At 36.6% G+C, this 24,625-nt stretch overlaps 1 long non-coding RNA gene across 1 annotated transcript in view; it reads left to right on the forward strand.

The window, feature by feature from the left end:
* The window catches only part of LOC149747903 (uncharacterized), a 41,130-nt gene extending 16,774 nt beyond the window's left edge, over positions 1-24,356 (forward strand). The window contains exon 3 of the long non-coding RNA XR_016395245.1: positions 23,362-24,356. This is a non-coding gene — a long non-coding RNA (uncharacterized LOC149747903). The remainder of the gene's footprint in view (positions 1-23,361) is intronic.
* The last annotated feature ends 269 nt before the right edge of the window (positions 24,357-24,625 follow it).

Below are 24,625 nucleotides of genomic sequence, written 5' to 3' on the forward strand. Positions count from 1 at the left end.
CCTTACTGAAGAGCCATTGATGAGTTTCCTAAGGTGCTATAAAAAATGAAAATGTAGATGAAATAGAGTAGCAATAGCCATTTTGATTACAAAAATAAGTGTACCACCTAAGACAAACATTATACTATTTTTCAGGGGGAACTATTAGGATTTTTCTCGTGGCTCCTAATTTTATGTTTGAATGCCAGGGTTATCTGAGATTGAGGCGATCACAAGTAAATTTGGCATTGCCATTGTCATTTCCTCTCCTGAAGGGGAGCGATGTGTGTTGTTAACATAATGTATAATCTAATTTGGGAAGAAACGAAGCTCACTGGCTTTTATTCAGAGTTAAATACTCACTTGTTTGTTATTTCTAGTTCTTAAAGCTCAAGATAGGGACTCCCGTGGTGGTGCAGTGGTTAAGAATCCACCTGCCAATGCAGGGGACACAGGTTTGTGCCCTGGTCTGGGGAGATCCCACATGCCACGGAGCAACTAAGCCCATGTGCCACTACTACTGAGCCTGTGCTCTAGAGCTCACGAGCCACAACTACTGAGCCCACGAGCCACAACTACTGAAGCCTGCGCTCCTAGAGCCCATGCTCTGCAACAAGAGAAGCCACTGCAATGAGAAGCCCGTGCACCACAACGAAGAGTAGCCCCTGATCTCCGCAACTAGAGAAAGCCCGTGCACAGCAACAAAGACCCAACACAGCCAAAAATAAATTAATTTAAAAAAAAACTAGAAAAAATAAAAATCAGTATGAGATTAAAAAAAAGCTCAACATATTAGAACTGAAAACATGTGGTTTGATAATCACTGCAAAAGAGTTTGGAGTGTGTGTGTGTGTGTGCTTTGACCTTTAATAAATATTTGTTGAGTAAATGAAAGGATGGATGAGTATATTGTTTTTGGTCGTTCAATGGACTGACTCATGAACTTTCTGGTATTATGCCTTATGTCTGAGACAAAATTTGAGCACTTCCTATTAAAATAGAGACACTGAGCAATATTACTAGAATGCTTTATAACATGGCTTATAAAATGACACAATTTTTAATAACTTGAATACAGGATAGATATGTGAGTGCACAGTAACTCTTTTACTTTTAAGCTTCAAAGTGAAACCAATAATTACAATAAGGACCTGACCCAAAATTAAGGTCTGAAAATACTTAGTAACCAGTCATTAAGAACAACATATATCTAGAAGCTGTTTTCTTTAGCCGGCTGTTTCTGTGTTGAAATCTATAATTGGCAAAAACAAAGCCGAACAAAATTACAGGCACAAGGGAAAATAGTAAGCCAACTGAAACTCCTTTGTATGTTAGAGACTTTCACTCCCTTTTTGTTACATACCCTGGAGCAGGCTACCAGGACTTGATAAAATTTCTGATTTGGAAATCCTTAAAAACAATAAACAAATAAACAAGAACAGGTCTTGTATCTTTTTACTTATATCTTATGCCTTTTACCTTATCTCTTTTTACTAAGTCATGTTCCTTTTCTCCTTTAAAACGAAGCTCAAAATTTGCTGCCTCTGTCTAGTAGTCTCTGACTCTTTGACCATGATCCACTATTGGGTGTCATTTCAGCTCTTAGGGGTTTAATGAAACATTATTTGTCATTCATGGTGATGTTACATCACATTGTTCTTATACCTTTCTTGCATTTTAAAATTTGGAATCTTTACCTACTTTTAAATAGAAAACCCCCAAAGTAATAAAAAAGTGACGTGTCACTTAGGTGATTTGGATTTCTAGGATTATTTTGTCAATTGGTTAACACTAAAATGATTTGATTTTGCAAAATATGCTCCTTAGGGTTTATTAGAACAGTAGATCCTAACCAGGAATACTGGGAGCACTAGAGGTTCCTCAAAGATCACTTTGTGGGCAGCTAGAAAATATAATATTTTTTTCTTTTTTTATTGAAGTATTGTTGATTTACAGTGTGTTAGTTTCTGCTGTACAGCAAAGTGTTTTTATATATATATAATTTTTCATAATCTTTTCCATTATGGGCTATTATAGGATATTGAATGTAGTTCCCTATGCTGTACAGCAGGACCTTGCTGTTTATCTATTTTTTATACAGTAGTTTGTGTCTGCTAATCCCAAACTCCTAATTTATCCCTCCCCAACCCCTTCCCTTTTGGTAACCATATGTTTTTTTTCTATGTCTGTGAGTCTGTTTCTGTTTTGTAAATGAGTTCATTTGTATCACATTTTAGATTCCACATATAAGTGATATCATATGATATTTGTCTTTCTCTGTCTGACTTCACTTAGTATGATAATCTCTAGTTCCATCCGTATTTGTTGCAAATGGCATTTTTTCATTCTTTTTTATGGCTGAGTAGTATTCCGTTTTATATATATATATATATATATATATATATATATATAATATACCACACACACACACACATATATATATGTGTGTATATATATATATAGATGTGGTATATATATATATAGAAAGAGATGTGGTATATATATATATATATATATATATATATACCACATCTTCTTTATCCATTCATCTGTCGATGGACATTTAGATTGCTTCCATGTTGTGGCTATTGTAAATATTGCTGCTATGAACATTGGGGTACATGTATCTTTTCAAATTAGAGTTTCCTGTAGATATATGCCCAAGAGTGGGATTGCTGGATCATATGACAACTCTCGTTTTAGTTTAAGGAACCTCCATACTGTTCTCCATAATGGCTGCACCAATTTACATTCCCACCAACAGTGTAGGCAGGTTCCCTTTTCTCCACACCCTCTCCAGCATTTATTATTTGTAGACTTTTTTTTTTTTTTTTTTTTTTTTTGCGGTACGCAGGCCTCTCACTGTTGTGGCCTCTCCCGTTGCAGAGCACAGGCTCTGGACGCGCAGGCCCAGCGGCCATGGCTCATGGGCCCAGCCGCTCCGCGGCATGTGGGATCCTCCCGGACCGAGGCACGAACCCGTGTCCCCTGCATCGGCAGGCGAACTCTCAACCACTGCGCCACCAGGGAAGCCCATTTGTAGACTTTTTAATGATGGCCATTCTGACTGGTGTGAGGTGATATCTCATTGCAGTTTTGATTTGCAGAAAATTTAATATTTTTTAAAAAGTCTAATGGAAGTTTTGTTTATCTGAAGTAAGACCCCTTAGGCTAAATAAACCGTTAGATTTTCTTGGTTTTGCCTAGATTATATCAATTCAACAGCATAATTTTGCATTGTTGTAAATAAAGCCTTTTAATTCTTTGTTCCATGATGGGAATATAGAAGGATTGGTTACCATTTGGATAGACCCTCTTCAGGTCTTTATTAAAGGTAGCGTATATTCTACACTTTCGATATTCCATATATGATCATTTATATTAAAAAGCATAGATCACGCCAATTATTGCTTTCTATAAATGTAACCATAGGAATAACAATATAATTTTAAACTGTTTTCTCTAATAACAGCAATCACATATTGAGTGTCTTCTTTGTGAGAGGCAGTTTTAGTCACTGTTCATTCATAATCTTGGTCTTTAAAATGATTCCATGCTGTTATTATTTGTATTTTAATATTAAAGAAATGGAGACTGATAAGGCGCAAGTAACTTGCTAAATGTCACCTAGTAAGTAGGCAGAAAATCTAGGATTCAAAAACAGATCTGCCTGAATCCAGAATGCATACTCATAAATCTATTCTACGTTGCCTTTCGATGAAAAATGAATGGAGATACAACTATTATAGGATTTAGAAGAAATATAACATGCAGGCAAGAGTGTAATCCCCTGTTAGCTTTAAATTCTGTGGTTTTCTCATGTCTAGTTAAGTACCGCTTTTCTATCAAGGAGCTTGATTTAAATTCTGTTTCTGTCCTTTCTGTCTTTTAAAAGCATTTCCTTATCTCTGCCTTTTCCTGCATTTAGAGTTCTTTAGTTTATGAGAGATTATTTTAGCCTCATACTGTTTTCTAATTAGTGATTCATTATACCTAGGCCCTATATATGACAGCCTGGGTCCCAGTGCTGTTTATGAACTGTTTTACTCTTTTCCAAGTGAAAACTGAAAGAATAAAATGGAAAAAAAGTATATCTGATCTTCCTATTAGAGCAAGCTTTTGTCCCTGTAATTATGTCCTCTGGTAAGTTACAGTTACTCATGGCAGAATCTGTTTACTACCAAAAACTATGACAATCTTATTATACTAACATTGCTTCCTTTTCTCTCCCCAAGTCAATATTTGTAAGATATGATGCTTTATTTTAAAAATTAAAAAATTCAGCCCATTTTGAGTTCAGCTGTTCTTAGTGTTTCACAGTCTCCTTTCTTCTCCCTTCTTTTTAATAACATTTTTAAGATTTTTTTATGATTCCATTTTACTGTGGCATGATAGTTACTCCACTTTAAAAATTTTTAATTAGTTGCTCTAAGGTTTATAATATGCATCTTTACCTTATCACAATCTACCTACAAAAATGTTGTAGCACTTCACAATAGAATGTAAGAAACGTTCAAGAATATGCAACAGTGTATTTCCATTTTCTTCCTCCCATCCTTTGTACTGTTCTCATACATTTTACTTCTGCATTTATTTTAAACCGCATAATACATCATTACACAATTCTTTTAAGTAGATTAAAATAAGGATAAAACTGCTTTTATAATTGTACATATATTCCCCCCACCCCCTACCCCCTGTATCTGGCATACTTTATTCCTTTGTGTATACCCAAATTTCTGTCTGGTATCATTTCTTTTGCCTGAAGAGTTTCCTTAAATATTCCTTGTAGGCCAGGTTGGCTGAAATAAATTCTCTCAGCTTTTGTTTGTGTGAAAAAGTCTTTATTTTGCCTTCATTTTGAAAGATATTTTCCCTAGATGTAGAATTAAGTTGGCAATCTTTTATTGTTTGGTTTTGGGCTTCAAAGGCCTTGCTTCATTGAGTTTGGGCTTACATACTTTGTGATAAGTCTGCTGTCATTCTTTTATTCATTCCTCTCTATGTCATGTTGCATTTTTCTCTAGCTGACTTCAAGATATTCTCTTTACTTTTGGTTTCAGTGTGCTTAGATGTGCTTTTCTTTGTGTTTATCTTTCTTTGGATTCCCTGAGTTTTTTGGAACTGCTATTTGTTGATTTTCATTAATTTTTGGTTCTTGGTCAGTGTCTCTTCAAATTCATCTCTGTGCCATTTTCTCTCTTCTTATTTAGTTCATATATATAGGATCTTTTGATATTGTTTCAGAGCTGTTGGATTCTATGTTGTTTTTTCTCCACTTTTTTTTTTCCTCTTTGTGTTTCAGTTTGTTCTCTGGCTACTTTCAATTGCCCTGTCTTCAAGTTCACTAATTTTTTTTTTTTAAGCTTTGTTTTGTCCGGTCAGTTGATAAGCACCTTGAAGAAATTCTTCATCTCTGATTTTTTTTCTGGATTTTCCATTTGATTTTATATTTCCTAAATCTCTGCTGAAATTTCCCACCTTTCCATGCATATCATACACCCTTTTGACTAGATCCTTTAATCTATCAGCCATAGTTATATTAAATTATTTCCATAATAGTTCCAGTTCCAACATATGAGACATCCCTGTATCTGTTTCTGCTTACAGTTTATCTCTAGACATTGAATAATTTTTTCTTGCCTTTTTATGTCTAGTAATTTTTAATTAAATATCTGACATTATATGTAAAAGAACAGTTGAGATATAGGTAAATAATATTTTTACTCAGAGTAGGCATAGTTATTTTTCTGTCAGCAGAAGACTGAGTTAATATAGTCAGGAGTTGAACCAGATTTAGGTTTTGCTATTGCCCTAGTTATCTTTAGTGCACCGCAGTCTTCATACTAATCACTAGGGACTGCTATTTTCTTGTGAATATCATGAGGCCTGGAGTAAGGGGGCGTTTTTCTCTATACTCCTGCTGTACCCTCAGCTTTCAACAGGCCTTGAACAATTGTGTCTCTGAGGAAGTCTCTCTACATGCTTCCTTCCTTAGCAGTAGACTGCTGTTTCTTATGCCTTGATGCAAGGCTCACGGAGTAACTGTTTTTTTTCTTTTTTTTCCATTTCTCCTGGATCAGCCTCAATATTAGTCAAGTCCTATGTTCCTAAGCTTTAGGAGTGGGGATTTTTCCACATATGATGTGCTTTTGAAAGAGTTGATTCCTTGACAAGGTCCTTCCCCCCGTTTCAAGCTTTAAAATATATAAATAATCATTTTTATGTGTTTAATCTTTTCATTCTTATCAAGGATTTGAAACTAGATGCTAGTCTCTTATCTTTATATCAGGTCTAATCATCCTGGGTGGCTTAGATACACAGCTAAACCTATTCCTGCACCTATTTTATTCCTCATTTTGCTCCATCTGCCTCTCCCACTGTTTTCCTTTTCATCACCTTAGCTTGAGTTGTTGGCCAATTATAGAGAAAAACAAATAGATAGGTGCCCAAAATTCATAAATTCCACCCTGAACTGAATCCTCCTTTTGTCTTTAAGTTTCCATATTCAGTTCTCTTTCTGTTGATCTAAGTGGTATTTCAACTTTAGTTATGCTCTACTTTACCAACTCCCTGGCATTTAGTAGGAACTAAGGACGTGATCAGACAGTCATTGACATCACAGAATTTTTAGACCAGTGCTGGATATTGATCAGATTTGGCAATAGCACCTTATATTTGCCATCCTTCATTTCAGAATAGCATCTCATATTCCTCATGTCTTGCTGTGAATCTGTTTGTGCTTATCTTTCTTAGAGTTTGTTCATCTTCTTGGATGTGTAGATTATTGTCTTTTATCAACTTTGGGAATTTTTTGACCATTATTTCTTCCAATATTCTTGTTGGCCCTTTCTCTTTCTTCTCTCCTTCTGGGACTCCCATTATTTCACAGGCTTGTACACTTGATGGTGTCCCACAGGTCTCTGAGTCTCTGTTAATTTTTCTTTATTCTTTTTTCTTTGTGCTTCTCAGACTAAATCAGTTCAATTGAGCTAACTTCAAGTTTGCTGATTTCTTTTTCCTTCTGCTTGCTCAAATCTACTATGGAAACCCTCTTGTGAATTTTTGTTAATTGTACTTTTTAGCTCCAGAATTTTTTTGACTCATTTTCATAGCTTTTATCTCCATTAGTATTCTCTCTTTGTTGAGACATTGTTATTACAGTTTCTTTAGCTCCTTTCAGTTGTTTCCTTTTGTTCTTTAAACACATTTAAGACAGTTGATTTGAAGTTTTTGTCTAGTAATTTCAGTGTCTGTGCTTCTCAGGGATAGTTTGGTTAATTCTTCCTGTGATTAAGCCGTACTGCCAGACTTCCCTGGTGGTGCAGTGGTTAAGAATCTGCCTGTGAATGCAGGGGACACGGGTTCGAGCCTTGGTCTGGGAAGATCCCACATGCCGCGGAGCAGCTAAGCCCGTGTGCCACAACTACTGAATCCCGTTCCCCTAGAGCCCGTGCTCTGCAACAAGAGAAGCCACCACAGTGAGAAGCCCGCACACCACAACGAAGAGTAGCCCCCACTCGCTGCAACTAGAGAAAGACCGCATGCAGCAACAGACCCAACACAGCCCCAAATAAATAAATAAATTTATAACAAAACAAAACAAAAACCATACTGCCTTTTTTTGAATACTTTGTAATTTTTCTTGCAAAGTGGACATTTTAAATATTATAATGTGGTACCTCTGGAACTCAGATTCTTCCCCTCCTCAGGACTTGCTTTTGTAGTTTGTTGTGGATTGTAGTTGTTTGTTTAATTAGTTTTCTAAACTATTTTTGTAACTTCTGTACTCTGTTTTGTGTGGTCTCTGAAATGTTTAGTTTGCATTCAGGTCATGTTTTGATAGAGTTTTCCTTGAATGCCTGGGGCCAAGAGGAAAGAAAAAGAAAAAGGAAAGCAAAGCAAAGAAAAGAGGGTCTCTTAGTTTTTGCAGATTTGCTCTGTGTGTGTTGGTGGCACTACTTCCACTCAGCCGGGCTGTTTACACCTCTACCTTAGCCTTCACTTCCTGCTTGTGCTAAGCTTAGAGATCACCCAGAGGTGAAAGTATACAGTCTTCTCAGGTTTTTTTTCTGAGCATGCATCCTTCCCTGTTCATGCATGTGGCTTTTTATATTCCCCTGTTTATGTGATACTTTTCAATGTTCTAATTTTCCAAAGAAACTCCGCTGCTTTTCTTCCCAGGCTTTCCACAGGTCCATTGTTCCCCTCAATTGTAATCTCTGGCTTTAGATGACAGTGGGTTGTTTATTTGCCTTACAAAGTTTTCAAGGAATTCTCTCTGCATAGCAACTTTTCTACTGGAGAGTTCTGAGTTAGGTGAAACAAAAGCAAGTATCCTGAATCACTGCTTCAGGTAGCCCTCAGATAGGTCACAATGGACAAACAGAATTCTTTGAAAACAAGGTCCTCTTTGCTCTTTCACAAACCAGGGGCCAGTGTTCCACAGTGGGAATGTAGGCTGCTATCTTCAATATCACTCCAAGCTGGGGAGGGGGATGGGGCAAGAGCAAGTATAAATGCCATGAAGGTTTCCTACCATTTTAAAGTTGCCTTCCCCCCCCTTGATGTAGTATTCACTTGATTGCCATAAATCTTTGATTCTTTTTCAGAGTTCTGACAAAATTGATTTTGACAGCTTTTGCATTACTTTTTGGTGTTTCTGTGGAGGAATGGGCCCTTGGAGTTAACTGTTCCATTTTTGCTGACATTGCCTCTACAAATGGTTTTATATTTGAAATGTTTTTAAAAACCAAAAGAATACTATTTCATGGTTTGTGATATTTATATGAAATTAAATCTCAGTGTGCACAAATATTTACTAGAATACCTCCACACTCATTCTTTTACCTATCGTCTGTGTCTCCTTTCACACTACAATGACACAGTTGAATAGTTGTGTCAGAGATAGTGTGTTATTCAGCCTAAAATATTTGTAATCTGGTCCTTTACAGGAAAAGCTTGTTTTCCAACCCTTGTTTTAAAATCTCTCAGCTTCTAGTCTTCTCTTTCTCTCTTCCAGCCTCCAAATTGTTGTTATAAAAATCTCATCCAAAATTGTTTTTACTTGTTTGAAATCTTACTTTCGCTTATATGGTGCTTCTCAATCTGACCTCAACTTGCTGCTTAAGCCTTAGCTACCATCCCTTCTCCAGGTTCATCCTAATTATTTTACACTTCTTATTTCTTCCCCTTAAATGGCATGGTTTTTCATAATGTCTGTGCATTGGAATATGCCATTATTTCTTAGAATGCCCTTTCAAACTTTTCTCACTTGTGAAATCCCAAACTTTGAGAAAATAGAATTCTGTTGTTTTCAGCCACCAAATCTGAGGTAATCTGTTATGGCAGCCAGCCCTCACCTTCTAAAGACCCAGATCGAATGTTACTTTATGAAGGCTTACCTGATTCCCCTAGACCTAGACAAAATTATTTGTTCATTCTTCTTTTGTATTTTGGCATTTGCCACATTATACTTCAATTTATATGTTTAAATATTTATCTCGTCTAACAGCTGTGACCTTGTCCAGTGTAAGAACTTTTACTTTTGTCCTTCACACTTAGCATGTTATGTGGCATACAGTAGTACTCAATGTTGAATGAGTGAATCATAGTAGAATATCAAGTGACATATCAAGCATTGCTTGGAGTGAGGTTGTTAATATTCTACATTTGGTTCTGCCACTTAAAGGCTCAGTCAGATGCCACTTTGGTCCTTAGCTTGCTCATTGATATACTATGAGAGTAGGACTAAGGCTTTTCCCAGCTCTAAAATTTTAAGATGTATTGTTTCTTTTGGGTGATTTCTTTCATGTCATTCTGTTTTTGCGATTAAATATGGAGAATAATATCTTCTAGATTCTTTAAAAAAATTGCTACGCTACTAACACTTTAAAAGGACTTTAAAGATTTACCTCCTTTTATTTGTGGAGCAAAACTGGAAATAATTTGGTAGGGATATGTGAAAGAATTTCTGTTGATACTTTCATGATATGCAAATTTTTAGCTTTAAGAGTGAAATTTTTATGTTTTAATAATGAATATAAACTAGGAACTCAATTTTTTACAGAAAATATTTTACAATAGTAGTTATTTATCATTCAAGGTGTACATGTAGGCATTAAAAAATAGATGCATATAAAATACATCAGATTTATTATATAAAAGACAAACAACTCTAATATGCGTGACTAATTTATTGTTTGTAATCAGCTCTAAAATTAGTGTTCTTTTTATATATAGCTCAAATTATGTATTTTCCCCCCACATTGTCTGTTTTCAGTATTTCTGTTGTGGTAAAATGCTAATATATCAGTCGATGATATATGCACTTTGTATCCACATGATAAGAAAGCCACTTAGAAGTCAACAAAACATGTTATTTGTACATTATTTGCATCAATGAAGATGCAAATATATATAAGCTCTTCTTCAAAGTGCTATTAAAACTTTAACTCATCAAATCAACTACAAGGAAGTTATCCCCATGGAGAGATAGAAAATGGAATTGTCAGTATAGTTACGGAATCAAGGCTAAAAGTGGAGCTGAATTGGAGTCAGAAGTTGAGAACCCAACTTCACAGTGAAGCCAAGTGTTGTTTTGAAAAAGAATTAGGAATCCCTATAAAAGCTCCTTAATTTGGGAAACACTTAAAAGCACTTTACCTGCTTAAGCTGGAAGGAAACCTAGAAATCCCTTGCATTCCATATTTAGGTTTTTGGGGGGTTTTTGCGGTATGCGGGCCTCTCACTGTTGTGGCCTCGCCCGTTGCGGAGCACAGGCTCTGGACGCGCAGGCTCAGCGGCCATGGCTCACGGGCCCAGCCGCTCCAAGGCATGTGGGATCTTCCGGGACCGGGGCATGAACCCGTGTCCCCTGCATCAGCAGGTGGACTCTCAACCACTGCGCCACCAGGGAAGCCCCATATTTAGGTTTTTACCTCCCATGTTGTTCTCAGAATTATCTCTTGGGAATTCCCTGGCGGTCCAGTGGTTAGGACTCCGTGCTTTCACTGACGAAGGCACAGGTTCAATCCCTGGTTGGGGAGCTAAGATCCCGTAAGCTGCATATCGTGTGGCCAAAAATAAAAAAAATTAAAATAAAAATGAAAGTAAAATAAAAAAAGAATTATCTCTTTCACTATTTTTCAATGCAACACATTTTTATTGAGAATCTATTACGTGCATGTGGAACTGTACCATAGGTTACATGAATACAATTTGATCTGATTCTTAAACTCAAGAATCATGTAGTCTTTCCTCTTGATCATGTAAGAGATGTACAGTAAAGATATTTTCTTGCTGTAAGTATATGTGACACAGTTCATAAGAGATCAGAAAAGGCAGCAATTAATGCAGGTCAGTGTTTTCTGAAGGCCTCCAAACAGGAGATGAGACCAGAGTTGGGCCTTCCAGGATAGATGAGATTGGCATGGCAGGGGGAAGATAAGCTTGAGGTAAAGAGATAGTAGTAAGAATACCATTCGTAAGGACAGTGGAGAATGCATTGGTAAATGAATATTAACTGTGGGATGTGAGTCAGGCGGGAGATAGCTGCATTTAAGTCATCTTAGAAATATAGTGTTGTGTCCTTTAAAATCTCATGCAAGGTTGAACTCTACTAATTGAAAGAACCTTATGGTTCTTTGAAGTAGAAAATACCTTTATGAAGTCCAACCCCCAGCTTTATGAAATGTTGGGAACAAATTATTAGGCTTAAATAAGATTTGCAAGTGTGATACGTACATCATGAATCTCCCTACACAGGTACTAAGATATCTCATATTGAATTGAAACCGGTAACTTCATTTTTGAAGTTGCAATGTACTTCAGTTCATTTAATCTCACTCTCCTACAATGTGTAAATTACTTATTTACTTAATCAATCTCAGTATCTACAGTTACATATAACTGTACTGGCATTGGTATTTTCTTATTTCTTTGTAGAAAGATCAATTGATGGATTAATCTATTGATTAATTAATAATTTAATTTCCTGTACACTGACTGACTACAATCTTCAAAAGATAATTGAAGATGTTCTTGGATGTTGCGGGACCTGGATTGGGAATCATGGCCTACCAAATTTCCATATCCCCATTAATGTCCCTGTTGCATTTGCTTTTATTGTTTCCTGCTGTAAGAGAGCAATTTTCATCTAAAGTTTGAATTGCTTTAGGAACATGAGAAGAGTTAATGTTATTCACAGTAATTGTCAGAGAAGAATGAGGTGCAACTGTTACCGATTTTTTTTAAAGAAAATCTGTGCATCCACTATGGAAAACAGTATGGAGATTGCTCAAAAAGTTAAGAATAGAACTATCATACAATCTAGCTATTCCATTTCTGTGTATTTATCTGAAGCATACAAAACCAACATGAATTTGAAAAGAAATGTGCACCCTGATGTTCATAGCAGCATTATTTATAATAACCAAGATATGGAAACAACCTAAGTGTCCATAGATGGATGAATAGATAAAGATGTGGATATATATACACAATGGAATACTATTCAGCCATAAAAAGAATGAAATCTTGCCATTTGAGATAACATGGATAGATCATGAGAGTATTATGTTAAATGAAAAAGCTCAGAATGTGAAAGACAAAAACCATATGACCTCAGTCATATGTGGAATATAAAAAAAGTGCAAAAATTAAATGAACAACCAAAGCAAGACAAAAAAACCTCATAACACAGAGAACAGATTAGTGGTTACCAGAGAAGAGGGTTGAGGGTGGGTGAAAAGAGTGAAGGAGTAAATGGGTTAATGCATATAAAATACTTAGAATTCTTAGAATAGTGCCAGCATTCTCCTACCCACTCGGCCAAATCTCAAGCCTGGTTAAACCCATGCAACCACTTTCTGTATGTTTGCTTCTCATAGTTGGGCATCATTGGTGAAAAGTACTCAACCAGCAGAGTGGTACTCAACTAATAGGTAAGTGGCCTAGTAAGCCTACTGCTAATTAGTGCTGTCTTCTGGTAAAAAGCTGATCAGAAGCTTTGATGATCATTTGATACTCATCTGTGTATTGCAGGGTACTTGGGCTTGGCTTCTTTCTTGGGGACCCTCAATGTAAGCATTATTTTTGGATCTGTCACCCATCAGATTACCCAAAGAAACATCTTTCAATTTCCTGCACAGAAAGCATAAACCCAGATGCCAATTTTCAGAGTGGAGTAGGAGAAGAGAGGAGGGGAGTGGGTCTTATCGTCATCATATCTCTATTCCCCTGCCCATCCCCTGTGACGTGAGGGAGGAGGGGCAGTCACTTGGCTATGTGGAGTGAGTAAGGCGATCTTAGGATCTAGCTGCTTCTTAAACTTTCAACCAATTCTCTTATTTTTAGCCTCACCCTTATCTCTACTCTTGGAGGTAGATGATGCCTCCAATTTCTGAATGCGGGTTTTGTGGTATAACTGAAAATTGTTTATGGATTTTCTCACTGCCAACCTATGATTAAATTTGCTTGAATCTTCTCAATCAGTTGCCTTTCTTCTATACACATTTTTTTCAGATTACTTTTTTTCTAATTTCCTGTTCTCATTGCCTTACAGATTTATGCCTTAAACTTTTCTTTATTGTCATTTTAATGAGGTTTATTGAGGGAACAAAAGTAAACTAATGTGTTCAGTTTGTCTTTTTTATCCAGAACTAAATAGCATTTTTAATTAGATATTTTTTCTGTAACCTGTTAGTATCTGGGAAGGAAGTTTGTTTTGGTATATTTGTTTTATATTTCATACCTGTGCAAAACTCTCTTATTAATTCTAAAAATTAATTTGGGACTTCCCTGGTGGCGCAGTGGTTAAGAATCCGCCTGCCAATGCAGGGGACATGGGTTTGAGCCCTGGTCAGGGAAGATCCCACATTCCGCTGAGCAACTAAGCCCGTGCACCACAACTACTGAGCCTGCGGTCTAGAGCCCGTGTGCCACAATTACTAAAGCCCGTGTGCCTAGAGCCTGCCTGTGCTCCACAACAAAGAGAAGCTACCACAGTGAGAAACCCACGCACCACAACAAAGAGTAGCCCCTGCTCTCCGCAACTAGAGAAAACCCACATGCAGCAACGAAGACCCAATGCAACCAAAAATAAATAAATTTATAAAAATAAAAAATAATTTGGCTATACTATATCTAATTAACTATTCAAACCACTTCAGTCTGTCCTCTGCTCCCAACACTTGACCAAAATTGCTCTTGCTAGGACCACCCATTTCCTCCATATTGCTAAACACAAAGGACACTTTTCTGTCTAATCTTAATTTATGTGTTTCAGTAATATTCCACAGAATTTATCCATTCCTCCTTTTTGAGGTACTCTTTTTTCTTAGCTTCTTCAACATATCATCCTTCCAGGTTTCCTTATACTTTTCTGGATGCTCTTACCCTTAGATAGGCTCTCCTCCTTCAGCCCATTTGGAGTTTCTTAGAACTTGTACCTGGGCTTTTTTCTGCTACTATTGTTATCATCGTCACCACTAACAACTGTCATTATCATTATTACTACCATAAAATTAGTTTTGCAGCTATCACAACTGTTTTAGAACACCATGTTTCTATGCCATAGAGCTTGAAAAATCAAGACTATAAATTTCCTAACTGTTGAAGGAATCGACAAATCTACTGACATATAATTTCTTGTATGGTAGGAAAAATGAAGTTTAAGTAGGAAAAATTAATTGCAACACATGCAGAAAGCTTCTAAGAAATTCTTATATTTCGGTCTTTAAGAACTTGGCAATAATAAGCTTACTTCAGAGTTTCAATCTCGCCTGATAGATGGCCACCCAAACTAGACATTCTGGTTTGCTGGGGTCAGGTACTAGAATCAATAGAATTGTTTCCAACTATATTATTTTTACAGCATAGTATACTGATTGTTAAGTACTTCTGTGGTGAACTGGATTGACTGGTTTGGCCATACAAAGGATTTATATATTGGTATAGATCCAGTATATCCGAAAGGCTTAAAGAATCTTACTTAAGTATGGAAAATAGCTTTATTATTAAGCCTACAAAATAATTCTTTCCATGAAAATCTTGAACTTTAGTGAATTACCTATACCCAAAGAATAGACCCTTTTGAACCAGATCTTATCTTCTCTAGCACCTTATAACAATAATTATAATGATATTGAAAATTATTTATATTGAAAATTATGAGTCAGGCTACTAAGCATTTTCATGTAGTTTTCAAAACAACTCTACCAGTGTAACTATGATTATCCCATTTTCTTGAAGAGGAAACTGAAATTTGAAGATGCTGCCACTTTCTCATGGTCCTACAATTAATAAAGTATGGAGCTGGGATTCAAATATAGGTCTGATCTGACTGCAAACCCTTCCAATTTGTCAGCTGTGCTGCTTTCCTTCCTTTTACGTGTAGCAGTAGGATATATATGTAAAATTATATATATTATATATATATAAAATTTCCTCCAGGTAATCTTTTATCTTCTTTTATTAGGGGACCATTTGCTTGTTTTTTTTTCCTTCTGAATTTATATGTGTAATTTGACCTTAATTTTGTGTTTAGAATACATTCTATAATTCTAAATCTCAAACAGTATTTATCATTTGTGTGCAGAATTCTGTGTGTGTGTATGTAGTTATTTTTGTTATACCACAGTTATTGGTAAATAAATGTAAAGGCATTCAGACACTTGAAAACAGTTATAAGACTCATTTTCTGTTTCCTCACTCCCATTTTCCACAATCTGATGTCATTCCTTCTTGTAAAACTGCTTTGGAAATATCACCACTAAGCTACTTTTTGATAAATCCAGTGAGCTATTTTTGGTCCTTTGCTTTCTTCAGTTCTTAGTACTCTTGTTTGCTCTCTTCTTGAAGGACTCCTTCTCACTGGTTCTTTGACCTTACATTTCTTATAGTTCATCTGTTTCTGCTGTTCCTTCTTCATCAACTTTGTGGGCTCCAGTTTCTCTACTTTCACCATAACTAGTATTTTTTTCTTACTCTGAGTATTCTGTGGGTCATTTTATCAAGTTCTGTTATTTTAACTTATGCCAAGTGTCCCCACAGATATTTCTTTTATACATATATCATTTTTACCCCTATATGTGTACACATAGTTTCTTATGGGGGCATTTCCTTTGGAATGTCTCAAAGATACTTTAATGGGTCTCAAATGAATCTCATTATCTCCCCCTTCTCCAAAATTCTTTGTCCTGTTTTCTTTTTAAATAAATGACACCACTATCTGCTAAACTCCACTGAAGTCCAAAGTAGGGAACTATTTTGACTTCCTTGCTCAATCTTCACAGCATCCTCTACCCAGTTCTCCCTCTAATTTTTGTCCTTTTATCCATCCTCACTGCCAATGCGTTAGTTTGGTTCATCATCATCTCTCACTTGATTACTTGTAATAATTTCTTTTTAAATCAACTAATTTTATTCAGATATAATTTACATGCAGTAAAATACACAGATCTCAATTGTACAATTATCAGATTTTTGACAAACGTATATACTGTGTAAGTAACATTTTCATCAAAATATGGAGCATTTCTATCGCTCCAGAAAATTCTTTTTTTCTGCTTTCCGGTTAATTCACCCCCCCGCATCCAAAGGTAATTACTCTTTTGATTTCTGTTTGTGCAGATAAGTGTGACTATACTTGAACTTTATATAAATGGAATCAAACAGTATGTACTCTGTTGTCTTTTACCTAAAATAATGTTTTTGAGATTCATTCATGTTGCTTCATGTATCTGTAATGAGGTTTTTTTTTTATTATGGAGTACTGTTCTATTGTATGAAGATATTACAATTCTTAAATTCATTCTCTTGTTGATATTTGAATCCAGTTGTTGTCTACTATGAATAAAGCTACTATGAGCATTCCTATAAAAGTCTTTTTCAAACATATGTTTTTATTTCTTTTGGATAAATAGCTAGAAGTGAAATTGTTTGATCACAGGACATGTGTATGCTTAAATTTACAAGAAATTATCAAACATTTCCCCAAATTTTCTGTATCATTTAACAACTCCTTCAGTATTTTATGATATTTCTGTTTGAGTCATATTCTTATTGCCATTTGGTGGTTTCAGTTTTCATAATCTTTATAATTTTTACTGTTTCATGTGTGTGAGGTGGTACTTATGAGGTTAAAATTTGTATTTCTCTGATGACTCATTAGTCATGTTGAGCACTTTTTCAGGTACCTACTGACCACTTGTATATCTTTTCTTGTGTGTGAAGTGGCATTCAAGCCTTTTTCTTATTAAAAAAATTGGGTTATTTGTCATTTTATTATAGATTTGTGGCAGTTCTGCAATAGTCTAGATATGACCTTTGCCTTATACATCTCTCTATATATATCTGTCACATATTTCCCACCTGTAACTTGCATTTTCATTTTCTAGTGATGTATTTGAGGAAGCGAAATTTTTAATTTTGATGAAGTCCAATTTATCAATTTTTAATTTTATGGTTGGTACATTTTGTGTCCTAAGATTTCTTTTCATATCTCAAAGTTACAAAGATACTTTTCTCTGTTTTTTCCTTAAAAACTTCTTTATAGTCCAGCAGCTTTTAAACCATTCTTTGTTTCTCATATTGTTCAGGCCCATAATATCTCTCCAGTTTAGTCAGAGTCACTTTTCCAAATCTTAAATATAATGATGTTACTTATCCTTCACCCACCAATTTCAACTTCCTGAGCGTTATTTGATGCCATCTCTCCAAACTCCTTAACATGGTTTATAAAGTCCTTCATCACGTCTTTCTTTTTTAAAAGACCTGCCTTCCCCTATCCCCACCCTCGACTATTCTTTGCATTAGTTTTGCCCAACGATTTATACTTCCCTCAAAGCACTACACACTCTTTTTCTTCTGGGCTATTGCACTTTCCCTGCCTAGACTGTCTTTTTCTCTACTCACTCCCCTCTCCACCTAGGTAACTCCTATTTGTCTCTCACTCGGTTTCTTTCTTTTTTTTTTTAATATTTATTATTTTGTTGGGGTATAGTTGCTTTACAATGTTGTACTAGCTCCTGCTGCACAGCAAAGTGAACCAGCCATATGTATACACATATCCCCTCCCTTTTGGATTTCCCTCCCATCCAGTGTCACTTTCCCTAAGCAGACTTCCCTGATCTTTGAACACTGGTGCCCCTCCCACATGGTCCCAGAGTACATTGGGGTTTCTACTCTTATAGTGGTTTTCACACTATTCTGTACTGGTTGTCACTAAATCCCAAGTTCCTGGAAATCCAGAGCTGTGTCTTGTTCACTATGGTATCTGCAGTACTCAACAGAATTCTTATCACATAAAAGGAGTAACAGAATATCTTAGATGGTGGATAGAGCAGGTGAAGATAGCAAATGTGACCCAGTAAACTTTGATTCCTTGAATCCATCATTATTTATAGTAGATATTTGATAACCATTTGATTTGTTTTCCATCTTAGTGTAATATTTTAATACATCAACACATATTCATTACAGAAACTTTAAGAAAGAATACAGAAAAATGAAATTATTTATTATGCTACCTTCTACAGCTAATAACTTAATATTTTGATGTAATTTCCTTCCAGTCTTTTTTAGTTGTATATGTGCTTTGCATGCTGTTTAAAAGTAAAACAAATAGTATATGCAGTTTTAAATTTTAATAACTTTCTTAAATAGCCACTGAAATGAGTGCATACACAGATGTGATTAAAATAATGATGATTTAAAAAGATAGACTCATATTTTTATATTCAAGAGATTGTTGTTTCCTTCCAAAAGCCAATGATTTTGCAGTTGTTCAAACATTTTTGGAGCCACTCTTCAGAAATGCCTTTAGAACCAAAGAAATATAATTTCTTCAGAATCACACCTGATTTTTTTATTCAAAACTTATCAATTTATTGAACAAATACTTAATGAGTTATAGACACACTTTTTAGGTTCTGGAGATTCAGTTGTAAGCATGACACAGTTCTCTTCCTTCAAGGATCTTGATTACTTTTTATTATTTAAGAATTTTCATGACAATTTTCCTCTCCCAGAAAATTAAATCTGCATGCAAAGATGATTATTTGCTATGATTAATGATTTCAAAAGCAATACATTGCTATTTATTAAGGACTTTCATAACTATTCCAAAATATTTTTATTAACTGCATTATAGTTGGATTAAGTCACTATTTTGAAAGTGATCACAGCAACTGTGAATGACACCAGATGAAGCACAAATTTTTAAAAAATCAGTAATATTATTTCACAGTATTATATAAAAGTGCCACATAAGCACTTTTTTCATGATTTCCTTTAGAACTGGAAGCTTTCATGGATAAGTTGAATTTGACATAAATTTTGAAGAAGGACAAATACATATAAAAGAAATGAAAGGTGGGTGAATTTTTTTTGTGGCGTAAGAAGCATGAGCTGAGGCATGGGAAAATGTAAGGCTTATTTGGTTAGAAAAAGTGTGTGTAGGAGAATGGGATGAAGTTTTAACAGTGGCTTTCAACTAAGGGTCAAATCAGAATTAGCTAGGAAACTTTAAAATGTGTCTTTAAATATGTCTTCATTATTCTGATAACCCCTTGGGCATATCTGAGCCAGAGTCTCTTTCTCTTAGGACTTAGAGAAGGAGAGAAGGGAAGGGTTGGTTATGAATAGTTACCATATTTTGCTTCTGTGAACCTTTTCCCCAGTCAATGGACTTTGAGTACCAGGTTAAGGAATTTAGATATCAGTCTGTTGGCAACTGGGACATATTATAAGTTTTGAACCATGCGACTGATAGGATAAACGCTATGTTTTAGGTAGATCAATATTTTGGTGGTTTGCTTGATGGATAGCAACCATGTAGCTTTTTGTTACAGTGAGATGGGAGTACAACATATTGTTGTTAAAACAGGAAAATAATTTAATTTGTTGTGTTGGTGAAACTGTAGTAAGATAAAGCCTTTTCTAATGAAGGTTTTTACTGGATCTGAAAATTTAGATACTTTTTTTGCTTAATTGTTCAAAGTTGACTGTGAGACTGTGCAAGTAGGTTACTGCCATTATTAGAACTGTTATAAAAGATGGCTATTTTAAGCAAATAGAACAATCACCTGTAATGCTTATGCCCTCAACAGATGAAAGGCCCAAAGGAAAGGAATTCAAATTTATTTTCTTTATTACTTAAGCATTTTCTGAGAAGAGAGCCTCAGTTCAAAGCTTAAGGAAAAATGAAGATAAGTAACATTTAGCTCAGTTAATGTAGTCAGTTTCTATAAACTTATGAATTTGGAATAAAGGTAGTATCATGAGACAGTGCTCCTAATTTGTTCACTAAGCTCAGGCAAGGATCAGATTCTTGGTGCCTCAATTTTTCCATTTGTAGGACTGGGGTAATATGCCTATTTTATGCATCTCATGTGATGGTTCTGAAAATCTTTTCAAATGGTTATCTCAAATCATATAGCTGCAACATTAGATACGGTTTAGTTTCCATATATGTATTCTCTTCTTTTTACCTTTATAAAATTTCTAAGTTTTATTTGATATTGGTTAACTTATGCAGTACAGGAATGAAAATGGTTTCTTCACGCTGGGAACAAATTTTAATACTTCACGTGTAAAAATGTTTGTAGTATAAATATGTTTCTAAATGATTTAATACTAACTAGGCTGGTTACTTGCATTTGAGAAACAGTTGCAAAATAATTACTCTCTCTACATTATATGAAGAATAAATTAGAAATATCAGTAAACTGCCTGGCTTTGGTCTTCTTAAAGAAAGTCATTAAAATGAGGTAATATTTTTAGCGTTCAGGGAGAATGTATCCATTTATTTATTCAACAAATATTTTAGCACCTATCATGAGATGTCTGTATTGTTTTAGACACTGGGATGTTCTTTTTTTTTTTTTTTTTTTTTGTGGTACAAGGGCCTCTCACTGTTGTGGCCTCTCCCGTTGTGGAGCACAGGCTCTGGATGCGCAGGCTCAGTGGCCATGGCTCACGGGCCCAGCCGCTCCGCGGCACGTGGGATCTTCCTGGACCGGGGCACGAACCCGTGTCCTCTGCATCAGCAGGCGGACTCTCAACCACTGCGCCACCAGGGAAGCTCTCTATGATGTTCTTTATGATGGAGAGCAATGAGATTTGTGCACACATTCCTAAAGAAAGTGATCACAGTTTTGTTTATGGGCAATATCTGTTTTATTACCATATAAGGCTAATGAGCATTTTGTTGTCCTTATTGTTATAGCAATGCATTTAAATCATTGTCTTGAGATAGTATGTTTGATAGTCTTCTGCTCGATCTCCAGTATATTTTTTTATTAAACAGATTTCCCAAACCAAATTACTCCTAACACTTTTTGCCCTGCTGCAGATCACATACTGAATGTAAGATAGTACCCTACCAGCACTGAATAAATATTCATACTGATAGTACTTCTGGATTCATACACTTTAACATTCTGTAATAGAGTAGCTATTGACCTGTATTTGTTAATTTGTATGTAATTCATTCTTTTAGTCATTCTCTTCAGCTCTACTAATAGAACCTTCTCTAACATGTCTCCACATGTGTTACATCATGTTTTCCTTGGTAAAGTCTTAATTTCCAGAAATTAAGCATATTTGGATATGAAGCATATTTGGATCATCTTGTCTTTTACTTTCTTGTGCCTTCTTCTTGACTGATTTTTGTCTTTGTGCCTTCTAAAGTTTGGTCTTAAATAATTATCAATACATTTAAATGATAATTTCAAATTGACGCAGTTGAAGTTAAACATTTCCTTAACATCTATCATATATAGTTCATGTATATGCATAAATACTCTATGTTATGACCACAAGTTGTTCTACTTAAAATGTTTTGTTTCAGCCAACCTGAATGTGTAGGTTTTACTTGGACTGTATTGAGAACAAATAAGTCTGAATATTTAATCATTCCTTCAGTAGCAGAATCTTTTCTAACCTATGTCAATGTGGTATATTAAAAATATTTCTTTGAGAAGCATATATTAGAGCTAAATGTGAACTTCAGAGACATTGCTTTCTCTAATCCTGCAAATCATATTTGATGGTTTATATATGCACTGAAATCTTTGTACATTCATTGTATCTATGAAATATTCCAGGAAAATCATGTTTAGGGCTTAACTTACTAGAATAGAGTTATCTAAAATGGAGTTTAAATGGCTAACAGACGAAGTGAGATACTTTGGGACACCGTGAACACCTGTGGCTTGCTCTTAAAGTTGACATCTTCCTAAGGGTACAAGCAGAGAACTGTTTTACCCTATGTGTGAGACAGAAACTTACCTCTTATTTTCCTTGAGTAAACATATAGTTACTTCCAAAACTGAGATCTTTTAGGCCTAAAGGATATGTACCTGGTTCCATGCATTATTTGCTGAAAAAGAAAAAAAATTCCTATACTCTTTAGATTACTTAAGAAAAATCCAGAAAAATCTGACACTTGGAAAAAGGCCAGAGTCAGAACAAGAAAGAGCTTCTGTTCCTGACTGGAGGCATTTCCTGTCCTGTTTCATGGAACATGCTAAAAAGTTTTTAAAACTGCCTCATGCGGTTTGTCCCCTCCAAGGTGATTATAAAGGGACCCAAATATGCTGATCTCTGTTCTCTGCACATGGCACAAATAGAAAGCTTTGAGCAGGAGTGGAAAGGCACACTGTCACTTGTCTTTGTCCTCTGAAGAAGCTGGGACACATTCTGCTCAGCCAACATGTTCCCAGAGGAATGTGATTTAACTTCCACTTTTCACACTGTAAGAAGCAACACTGTAGACCTGTCCGGGAGGGTGATGGCAGCCTGAGAGGAATTTGTATAAGTGTTTTTCACTCCAGTGTTTTCATGTGACCTGACTCTCATTCTCAATTTAGTTACATCTTGACCTGGAAAATGTAGCCAAGGTTTGCCTCTCTTCATTTGGCTTCCCATGATTCATGTTGTGCCTACCTCTCCTTCCACTCCTCCCACCCCATGCAGCCTCTTCCCCCTTTCCCTTGCAACCTACCAGTAGAGCCTGTATAGATGTCTTCAAATGCATTTATTCTATTTCCCTAAGTAGGGGGTTTTACTTCCAGGGAGATAAAATGTGTTTGAGTCCCTGTAAAGGAATACAAGGAATATCCGCTGTAAAGCAGCCTAAGCCATTCCCCACTCCTTTCTCCAGATCTGTCTATTCATATAGCTGGCAGCTTCTTTAAGAACCCTCTAATAGTAAAAGAATTAATATTCTCCACTTATCCCTAGATTTTATCTGCTCCCCCCTCCATTAAATGACTGATTTTTATGTGTGAGATAATAGACAAGCCTTGGATGACCTGTTTTTTTGTTTGTTTGTTTGTTTCCCTCCCTCCTCCCTCTTTTTTCCTTGCGGTAAAATAGTGCTGAAGAAAGAGGGCACTAGTGTACAGCCTAGATCGCATCCCTGCACCGTCTGGATTAGAGCTGAGGCGTCTGCGAACCGAGCTTGGCCGCGGTACTCTGGCCCGGGGACCACAGCGCTGCCTACCCGGACTCAGGTCCGTCTCAAGTCCAAATTCTCCAAGCAGACCCAGGTGAGCAGACACCTCCCGGCGGGGGAACCCACCCACAGTGACAGACACAAGGTCCCAGTCTGTGGGATTTTTTCTCCTTGTCCCAGAGGCATCCTCGATTATTTCTTTCTGTTAGTCCGGCTTCCCCGGGAAGCGTCGGGACGCATGGGTGCCTGGGTTGCCTTTCTTCTTTTGCCTGCCTCACCCCCTGTGCTCTTGCTCCTCGCCCGCTCCCTTTGCTCCTTTCTCGTCTGACCCTCACCTTGAAAACGGGAGCCGGAGAGGGACGAGAGAAAGAGCCAACTTCAGCCCCGCAGGCGGCTGAGATTTGGCGCCTCTGTCCCCGAAGTGGTAGGGTTTGAATATACCTGGAGGAGCAGTAGCTGCAAGGAGAAGAGAATGAGGATGGAGGGGTACTGGGGAAATGAGGAGGGGTGTGTGTGTGTGTGTGTGTGTGTGTGTGTGTGTGTGTGTGTGTGTGTGTGTGTGTGTGTGTAGAACGCAGGGAGGGGGGTTGGTGAAGTCGGGGGTTGGCGGGCTAGGGGGCTGGAGGTTAAAGAATTGCAACTCGCTGGTCAAAGCGTCCGCAAGCGGCCCTGCGGAGGAATGCCTCAGCCGCTTGACCAAGCACTGTCCAGGGTTCTGAAGGAGGCAGGACTGAGCTGCCGCCGCCAGAGCAACCAGGAAGCTCCCCTCTGTTCCCTTTCTAGCAACTATGCAAAGCCAAAGGTCTGGATTTAGGGAAGTGCAGGGGTCCCTCCATCCCCTCCCTCCATCCTGGGTCGCGGGAAACAAGTTACCTCATCTGTACCCTTTCCCCCTAAACGTCTACAATAAGCTGACTTCTTGGGGGGGGGGAGGGAGGGGGGATGTACCAAAATCCGACATGCGGAGACTTTTCCAGGCGTTGCCTTAGTAACTAATATGAATTTCCTCAAGCTGGCAAATTTATATTTACTACTTGGGTAGTACGTTAGGGTCTCTTCAACCCCTCAAAGTTAAAGTAAAATGTGCACCCCTGGTTCGAGTTTATTTTGAAGTAGCACTTCTGCCTTCATAATGAAAGAGTTTCCAAATTTCTTCTGGGGAAAAAAGTTGATCTTTTCAAATCC

The sequence above is a fragment of the Delphinapterus leucas genome, chromosome 12 (assembly GCF_059928025.1).
Source record: "Delphinapterus leucas isolate spDelLeu-1000000601 "Yukka" chromosome 12, BTC_Dleu_Yukka2, whole genome shotgun sequence".
In the NCBI taxonomy this organism is placed as follows: Eukaryota; Metazoa; Chordata; class Mammalia; order Artiodactyla; family Monodontidae; genus Delphinapterus; species Delphinapterus leucas.